We start from the raw sequence: 8,885 nt of genomic DNA on the forward strand, positions 1-8,885 counted from the left end.
AAGTGGGAGAGGGCAGGGTGGCAGGCATGGGGAAGGGGGAGGCAACAGGGGTTTGGTTTTGTTTGTTTCTTTGTTTTTTGGAGGGGAAACTGTGAATGGAGAAATTCCCATGTAAATAAAGAAAATATTTAAAATTAAAAAAAAAGCAATAAAAATTCAATGAACTCGGAAAAAAATAAAATCCAATTAGCCAAAAAAGAGAAGCAAAAACATTGACTCACAAGTGCAGATAAGGTTACAGTGGGGTGTAAATTGGTACAACTACTGTGGTCTACAACAGAGACACTTGTAGATCCATGTTCATGCTGCTTTTATTCCCAGCAGTTAGGAAATAGAGTCAGCCTAGATGTCAGAGAGACCCCAAAGCTTCCCCAAAGCGATATAGGCTACTGCTATTGGTAAATCATACTGCTGAGGATTCCACTTATGTTTGTTGTAAAATGTAAAGAAGCAGAGCTAGAGCTGATCTCTTCCAAGCTGCCAAGCAACATGTGCCCAGGTTATGTGAGGGTGGCACGCCTGTCATGAAGGTAACCAGTGGCTTCCTAGTTAGATTTCAGGGTCATGTCACTGGATGGAATTCAGGCCTACACCCAGTGCTATAAATCTGACCAAATGCCTATGACTGGGGAGCTCACGGGCTCTCCAAAGGGTGGTGTTTGTTTCTTTCGTCATTTTGACATAACTGGAGTCACATGGGAAGGCAAGCCTCACTTGAGAAATTGCCTCCATCAGACTGCACTGTGGACAAGTCTATGGGGCATTTTCTTGATAGTTGTTTGATGGGAGAGGACCCAGACCAATGTAGACGGCTAAAAGAGGAAAGAGTTATGTTCAGTGATGAAGCCACTGGCAAGCTGCTCACAGTTCAGTAAACTGCCCAATGTGCGTGCACATGTAGCAGCTCTAATTAAATTCAGTATATATTTTAAAAATGTGTGAAAGGAATGAATTGTGGGAGGAAAGGGTCCATAGGAAGTGTGACAGAAGAGAGAATAATTGGTGATAAATATGATAAAATATATTATGTATATGAGATTGCCAAAAATTATTTTAAAGGGAAAAAGAATCATGTAACAGAATTCAACCTGATCTGAGAAATAAATCATACCTTCAAAGGAAAAGTTTTACAGTCTCATTTTTCAGTCCCAATGAAAAGAAATATCCCATTTTCCCCACACTGGCTAAAAACACAGTGTGGAGAAGAAAAATGGTTAAGAAAAACCCTAAAACACCTCATGCAGGGTTGAGGTTATAGCTGTGGTAGATAACCCAACTAGAACCTACAGGGTCTGGGTTGATGATCTAGCCCAGCAAACTAGCCAGCACCACATGCTTTTTCGTAGATCAACATCAGAGAGCATTCCAATCTCGATGGTCTATCAGTTACACACTAAGAGGAGAAACAAGGAACCCATTGTTCTCCCTCATAAGCAGAAAGATCAATAGAAACGTGACCAGGGCAGGCTCAGGCTCCAGGACACAGATGATGGAAAATATGATGAGGCTTTGCCTCTAAAGCCAAAGACAGACCCTAGTCTATTCCTTTGACCTAACCCCGTAATGTTTTCTGGGCAAATGGCCACAACCTGAGGGGGTGACAGTTATTCCACGTTAGCCTCAGAAAACACTTTTCTCATCTCTGCTTTCAGTTCCATGTTCTGAAAGGGTCACCCAAGACAGAAAGGCAAAACGTAAATGAGTTTCTAAATATAAATGTTATTCAAGGAGTATATATAGTTCAGGGGTAAAATACAGCTAAGCAAGCAAAGGACATAGAGTTCAGTCCCCAGCATGGATAAAGGAGAAGGGAGGGAAGGGAGGAGGAGGGAACCAAGGGAAACAGGTTGGTGTGCTCATCTACAGCAGTGGTTCGCAACCTGTGGAGTGTGACTCCTCTGTGAGTCTAAGGATCCCTCCATAGGGGTTGCATATCAAATATCTTGCATATCAGATATTTATATTATGATTCATAACAGTAGTAAAGTTGCAGTTATGAAGTACCACTGAAAGTAACTATGCTTGGGGTCCCCACAACCTGAGGAACTGTATTAAAGGGTCACAGATTTAGGAAGCTTGAGGACCACTGCTCTACAGTAGCCGGTGCTATCTCTAAAGCTCCTGATAAGTGGTGCTAAGTCCTGAAGTATCACTTCCACACTACTTCCTAAATCTTTATTTTCTCCCTTTCTCTCAGCTTCTTCATCTTCCTGTTTCCCCCGTTCTTTAGTCCTTCACAAGCCATAATATTAGCTAACAAGTACTTTACAATTAGCTATTTATAAACGGGGCTTAGGAGTGAACATCTATAAATCCCAATTTCTGGTAGTATATATTTTCTTCACTCCTGCTACAAAATACTCCACCAAAGCTACCTAAAGAAGGGTTTATTTTGGCTTATAGTTAGAGCGTACAGTCCACCTTGGAGAAGTCCTGGCAGCAGGAACACAGGCAGCCTGTGGAATTGTATATCCACAGTTGGGAAGCAGAGAGTGACGAATGCTTGCACTCAGCTTTCTGCTTTCCCGTTCAGTAAAGTCACACAGCATACAGAATGATCTCACACACTGTTCAGGTGCAGCCTCCCCACCTAGGCTATCCTACTTCAGACGACTCTGCTGTCTATCCTGTGTAAGGAGTACTGTATATCACATTAGGTAGAGTGACGATCTTATGAATACATGTCAGGTTGATAGAGGGTTGGACCTGGGATGGATAATATTGATAGTCAACTTGACAGGATCTAGAAACCCTGAGGAGATACCCCCCTGGGCATGGCTTTGAAGGATCATCCGACATTAAGCACAGGACATGGTGGTACCTAGAGGGACCCCATATCCTGTTCTTCAGACACAATTCTTGTTTTTCTTCTATTGTGGAGAAGCGATCCAGTTTCCCCCTGGTGATCTACATCAATCATCCTATGAACACTGTAATTCCTTTCTTTGCCTTTGGACTCAAGGGTATCAACGGCCCCAAACAGTGACAGCTCAAAGCACAAAGATGATCATAGAATCAAGGTCATCTCCGGCTTCACAATGAGTTTGAGGCCACAGCTGCATGACACTTGGTCAAAAAAATTTAAGTGAACTTATAGGATAGTTTGACTTTGAAATTAAAGGCTGCATTGTTTTAAGCTTGTGAGTCTTCAAGTGACCATTTCTCTAATGATGTCTCCAGGAGAAAAATTTTCCCCTATCCTTCCTCTACTCTCTCTCCACCTCATTATCCACATAATCTATTCCACAAGTATTTAGTAGCCACCTCATGTATCTCAGGAGTGTGGACAACCTTTGATTAAGTCTACACTGTCCAGACAGTAGGAATCTCCTACATCATGAAATAGGGAAAGAGTCTGCACTGTGAGAGGTTTATAAACACAAATCCTTTATCTTTTATCTGCCTTTATTTTATGTGTATGGGTGCTTTGTCTGTGTATATCTCTGTGTATCATGTGCATGCCATGTAGTTGTGAGCTATATTATATTTGCTGGGAACTGATCCTCAGGAAGAGCTGCCAATGCTAGTGACCACTAAGCCATCTCTCTAAAACCATGAAACTCTTCTCTTTCCATAGTACTACCTAATTACTGCTCACAAAATCTCTATGAAGTACATTTGACCTTTCCAATTATTACAACTGAAAATGCAAATCCCAAAACTGGTCATCAAACCATAGCAATTCCTGAAGAGCCTACATCATGCATACCATAAACATCCCCTGACATGGTTCTATTGAGAAAAACATGCGGTAGATCCCTCCTTAGATTAACAATATAACAACGGCAGCTAAACGAAGTGTTTGCCTCCCTACCATTCTTGAGACACAGCATAGTGTAGGGAATCCTGACTTTGGGGCTAAATATGTGGTTCAAATCTCACCTCTTCAAAAAACGTAGGCCCATGGGCTAGGTGCTCACTCTCTGAGACCCTACTTGTGTAGCATGAGAAGACACACCCAGCTCTAGTGCCAGGTCCAGAAGTACTATTTAGAAAGGGAATGACCTAAGGAGGGCAATTCAAGAACTACAGGTAGGAAGAATGTCACAGCTTGTGACTAATCCTTCATTGTTTTCCTTGCCCTAGAATATTAAAGTTTTGTCTGCAGAGGAAATGATATGAGGGAGGAGAGAGGTGAAAGGCTACCATTCTTTTAAAATAAGGGCCTAAACTGCATTTTACCTAGTGAGTTAAAACAAATAGGGGAATAGTGTTTCTTTCAGGACATGAAATTCATAAGAACTAAGGCTAAAGCCATAGGTCAAAATGTATGGGCAGTTCTTATTAAGACAAAAACAAAACAAAAATTGTTTTTCCCCCCTGTTTAGAAAATGATGAAACTTCCCCCTGTTCTTTTAGTCCTTCACAGACCATAATACTAGCTGTAAAGTACTTTACAACTCACTATCAATAAACTGGGTTTAGTGGTAAAAATGGAAAAAAGCTTACATCTAAATACTGGCCCTCACTAGACCATTTTATTTTAAAAATTGCACCTTTCCTCTTGGCCTCAACATCACACATTAAAATTAATTACAAGTTAAAGGAAATTGCACCTGAATCATCCAATCATTTGGAGCTAGATCATTCATTTTTCAAAATACATTTCATTTGTTGAAGGTAACAAGTCAACAAAGCTCCCTTCCAAGTAAAGGGGAGGGCCTCCCGGGCAGCCCCAGTTCCAGCTCTGTAGAGGTGAATTAGGGGAACCAACCTTGCTGTAGAAGAGCTGCATCAACATACAGGCACAGTGTAGATAAAGTAACATACAGACCCGCCATACATACAGTAATACGCAGGCATACTGTAATATAGTAACATACAGGCACACCGCACATACAGTATGTCAAATAGGAAAAAAACTTGGCAAAGCTTACTACAAGTGTTTTTATTCACTTCACAGACAAACATCAAAAGACCAGCGGTGGCGCTGGAGCAGAAGGCAAGGGGCAGGAGACAAGAGACACATGGAGTCTAAGCTCCAGCAGAGACTGACAAAATGATTGGTATTTGTTTTGACAACACAATTTCTTAGATGTATGTTTATTCCTTAGCACCGTAAAAATATATGTTATGGTTACTGTACCGACTGGTGTTGAGAGTCTATTCATCTTCGAATATCTTACCTGAGTAACTCAATGACAAAGAGAGTGAAGAAATAATTTCTAGTTTCTTGAAGCTGGAAAATTCACCTACGCCCCGCTTTAAGAATACAAGATCATTTGCAAGTCAATCACCTCGGGAACATTACATAATTAGTTCTCTGGGGAAGGGATCAGGTAAGCAGCAGGATGAATCATTTAAATTGTCAAGAGAGAACTGGGAGACTCCAGGGATGGCAGCAGAGGCATGTGACCTTCAGAACGGGAGGTCTCACATTATTCCTGCGTTCTTTTCAAAGCGGGCATCATCTCTTGCTTTCTCAACAGACCGAAAGCCGATTAAAGGCGCTAAACTCATCATTCGAAAAGCAGGAGCTGAAAGCAATAAAATGAAACGACTCTGGCCTGGGTGTGGTAGCTGCTGACTAAAATCCCAGCCAGCACCTGCGAATAATTCAAAGCAGCTGGCTGTGAGAAGGTTAAGGTCAGCCTGAGCCACGCAGTGAGTTCCTCAACCTCCACTAGAAAGTGAAACCTCTTTTCTAAAACCAAACACAATGGAGCAGACTAAAATTCAGAGAGTGTCAGCACACAGGACCACATTCCCTAAAAGGGCACAGGAAGTCACAGAAAAGGGACTCTCACCCTCACCCTTCATCCTGCCATTGCAAAGAATTCCACGAATGCTTTCACTACTATTTGGTAAAGTTGTTTCTTCCCTTTCGAATGTTTATTATTCATTTATTTATTTAACGGGGTTGGGGCATAGCACACAGTGTGGAGGTCCCGGACAACTGGTAGGAACCAGTCCTCTTCTTCCAGCACATAGGACCTAGAGGTATAACTGAGGCTGTCAGACCTGGAAGCAAGCACCAGGGCTTGGTAGACCTTTCCACTGATGACTCTTCCCTTCCTGACTGAGGACCACACAGAATTTCCTCATCAGGGGATTGCGGAGCGGGAGGCTGAGAAACCCTCTCCAGAGATCCTTTAGTCTCTGCATGCAGGACTGACGCCTCAACCTCCAGACGCAGGACAGACGCCTCAACCTCCAGACGCAGGACAGACGCCTCAACCTCCAGATGCAGGACAGACGCCTCAACCTCCAGATGCAGGACAGACGCCTCAACCTCTAGACGCAGGACAGACGCCTCAACCTCTAGACGCTATCCTTGTATAGATTCCCCACTGTGTAGAATTCCAGAAGCTGCACAGCACATAGAAGCAGCCTTTTTCATGGCTGAGTAAGGTGCATGAATGGACCAAAGGAAAGCATGTAGATATATGAGAAATGTGAAAGATGTATAGTTAGACGTACACATTATAAAAATTTCTCACGCTAATTTTTACTATGTTAATAGCTTTCTTATACCTTGACGTTATTTTGGTATTGACTTTGTGATCTAGCATCACCCCTATCTTCTCTCAGTTCTACAAAGTGGATGAGCTCAGAGCCTGAGGAACTGACAGAGCTCTTGGTTATACCCACTAGAAGCCCTACCTGACCAATCAAGTAATGATTCTGAAGAAAAGTGAGGTGGAGGCAGGGAGATACCTCAGTGGATAATAGAGCTTGGTATGAGAAACAGGACCTAGGCTCCAATCCCAAGCACACACATAAGAGTTGGGCAAGGCTATGCATGTCTATAACCTCAGGGTCAGGGACAGATACTGTAATTCCAGGACTTCATTGGTCAGGTGGTCTAGCCAAACCTGTGAGCTTCCAGCTCAGTGAAAGATGCTCTCACAGAAACTAAGGTGGAAAGCCATAGAAGAAGACACAGGATGAACTCTAGCCTCCACATGAGCACACTCAGGCTGTACATCTGTCTTCTTATACACACACACACACACACACACACACACACACACACACATGTGAAAGTTAGAGGACACTAGGGTTATGTGCTTGGTGGCAACTGTCCTTACCAGCAAAGCCATGTCCCCAGTTCCCATTCTGCATTTCAGACTACTGTCTGGTTCACATGAATACTTCCTGTATGCATATATTGATTCAGACACAATGCCAGTAGCTTGGAATTCAAGAAAAACATGCTTTCTTGATGGACTTGATGAAAAATTTAGCAGAGAAAGCATACATAGAAATGAATTATAATGAGACATTTTTAAAGTTGGTATTAAACATGAAAATGTAAAAATATATACTATTCAATGTAGGCTTTATTTTTCAATGTAGCCCTTTGACCGCTTCATATATATTTAATACATTTTGATTTCTTCTCCCCATCTTCTTATCTCTCCCACCACAATCACCTCCCCCTCCTCCCTTCCAGTCCATTTCCCATGATTCACAGCTTTTGAGTTGGTTTTGTAGCCTACTCAGTTTAACCAGGACTGTCTGCCGGCCACTGGATCTAGACTATTGACTGGAGCCCAGTGAGGTCAGCAGTGGGTATAAAACTTCAGGCAACGTGGAGCAAATGATTTGCCAGGGAGGAGTAGGGCCCTTGAACACCTCTGGCCTTCATGCCTGGCTATTGCTGTCAGTTCTGACGAAGACCTAGTTCATCCATACACAGCTGTTGTGGGCTTCTCACTGCAAGGGTTATGCCAAAAAGATGGCATTTTACAGCCATTCCTCCTGTCTTCCAGCTCTGAGGTATTTTCTGGGGGAGCCTGACAGGGGATGGTACAAGTGTCTTGTTTAGGACTGCAGCTCACAAATATTACTTATTCTTAGCTCCTTCTGCAACCACAAGTGTCCAATCAGTGCCATACACTGGAAAGATTATCATGGAGCCTAGCCTTTCTGGCCTGGACATCTGGGACAAAGCAGTTTTTCCAATGGTCTCAATCAACAAACTCAAATAAGCTCAGATGTGTTTTCCTCATACAATGACCCCAAAGTTACGTTCAGTAAGCCATCACTGTCTGGCTGTACCTAGGTGCATTGTGAATTGGATGGACATTCACAGCTTCATGACTTAGTCCCTAAGATTGTCCCACCCCTGCTCCTGAAATAGCAGTCTTGTTCTGTGTGTGAGAAAACTTTTGTACAGTCTGCAGCTCCAAGCATGGGAGGGTGGAGTTCGTCCCCATGGCAGGGGACGAAGAACCCTAGTTTCCTTGACCTGCCTTGGAGGGAACGGGCATGGAGTAGACTACAGACTGAGCTTTAGTTTCTGAGTAATGTTCCAGTATCGGGGCTTAAGAGGATTGGTGGTTCTAGTTTCTCATGGGAAGAGCCAATTCCATGGTGTTGAAATCTGGCGGCCATGTATAAAATCCCCAGGACTTATTATAATACCACACCATGACCCCAGTCTCTGACATTTAAATGATGTGGCGTTTAGTTCTGGATATGGAGAATTGAGACAGGTTTTAAGTAAAGCTAGTCTGTGAAAGTTTGCAGTGGAGGAGCGCTGTCACTCGTCTGAATCATGGTCATTAAAATACTGGTTTTAAAATTATTTTAGAAATGTTTATTTATTTGAATGATTTTTCACACAGATGTGAATACTTGTTAGGCAAAATAATCAAATTATGCTTGGAACACCCAACCAGAGCCAGATTTTCACTGTTTATTATTGCAGTTTTAAACCTCTCAAAGACCCATGAAATGACCCACGAACAACCACAGGTTTTATTCTGCCTTTCTGTACCTGACTGTAGTGCCTGCTCACATGTGCTATTCACTTACAGAAACAGAAAGCATGCCAGGCCCCATCACACAGAGGCTGGGAAATTACCTGAGGCTGTCACACACACTGAACACACACACACACACACACACACAAGCACACACACACACACAAGCACACA

General features: G+C 42.8%; 1 protein-coding gene across 1 annotated transcript in view; it reads right to left on the bottom strand.

The window, feature by feature from the left end:
• The window catches only part of Slc2a13 (solute carrier family 2 member 13), a 323,576-nt gene that overhangs the window by 281,783 nt on the left and 32,908 nt on the right, over positions 1-8,885 (bottom strand). The window lies entirely within an intron of this gene.

This window comes from Mastomys coucha, unplaced genomic scaffold (assembly GCF_008632895.1).
Source record: "Mastomys coucha isolate ucsf_1 unplaced genomic scaffold, UCSF_Mcou_1 pScaffold11, whole genome shotgun sequence".
In the NCBI taxonomy this organism is placed as follows: domain Eukaryota; kingdom Metazoa; phylum Chordata; class Mammalia; order Rodentia; family Muridae; genus Mastomys; species Mastomys coucha.